Below are 1,291 nucleotides of genomic sequence, written 5' to 3' on the forward strand. Positions count from 1 at the left end.
GGTCGAACGCCTTCTCCAAGTCCACAAAACACATGTAGACTGGTTGGGCGAACTCCCATGCACCCTCAAGGACCCTGCTGAGGGTATAGAGCTGGTCCAGTGTTCCACGTCCAGGACGAAAACCACACTGCTCTTCCTAAATCCGAGGTTCGACTATCCGACAGACCCTCCTCTCCAGAACCCCCGAATAGACCTTATCAGGCAGGCTTAAGAGTGTGATCCCTCTGTAATTGGAACACACTCTCCGGTCCCCCTTTTTTTGGACCACCACCCCGGTCTGCCAATCCAGGGGAACTGCCCCCGATGTCCAAGCAATCTTGCAGAGTCGCGTTAACCAACACAACCCTACAACATCCATAGCCGTAAGGAACTCTGGGCAAATCTCATCCACCCCGGAGCCTTGCCATCAAGGAGCTTTTTAACCACCTCGGTGACCTCAGCACTGGAGATTGACCTCAGCACTGGAGATTGGAGAGCCCGACCCAAAGTCTCCAGGCTCCGCCTCCTCAATGGAAGACGTGCTGGTGGGATTGAGGAGGTTTTGTTTTATATATATATATATATATATATATATATATATATATATATATATATGAAAACAAAAATTTATATATATATATTTATTTATATTTGAAATCTAAAATTTTCACATTGTTAGTGCCCCCTAGATGTTGGTAATTATGAACTACTCAGGAGGGCAAACTGGACCAATGGGTTGAATTTAAAGTGTATAGATCTTAAAACAGGTAAGTTATAGACATTTATACAGTTATAGACAAAAACGTCAACCATATTAGGAGGACCACCTATAGGCTGATACATGTAGTTTTTTTTTTGTTTTTTTTTACAGTTATAGAGCAGTCAGCATACTTTCTTTTTCTTATGAGAAACAAAATATACTATAACTAGAGAGAGGACTGGAAGCTAGACACTGATGACACCATTGATGAGTGACCCCCACTAGGCTGGGTGCTGTCTAAGTTTTTGGTTCCACCCCTCTATGAGAATGAATGGGACACTGTCCTGACTAAAAAATTAAAAGACTTCAGATAATCTTTTTCAGCTGTGATTTTTGTTGATTCACATATCTCCTACCTTGCTGTTGTATGTTTAAATGTGCATTTCTAAAATATGTTTGTGTTGAGTTACTTATTAGATGTTAATTAAAGTTTCATGTTACACCATGATTAACAGTGTGATAGCCTATTGGCGAGTTGGGAGGGTGTGTAGACAGGACTTTTACATTGAGGGTATACAGCTCCACATTCCAAGTGCACAGACTCTGGCCCCA

This window comes from Kryptolebias marmoratus, linkage group LG16, assembly GCF_001649575.2.
Source record: "Kryptolebias marmoratus isolate JLee-2015 linkage group LG16, ASM164957v2, whole genome shotgun sequence".
In the NCBI taxonomy this organism is placed as follows: Eukaryota; Metazoa; Chordata; class Actinopteri; order Cyprinodontiformes; family Rivulidae; genus Kryptolebias; species Kryptolebias marmoratus.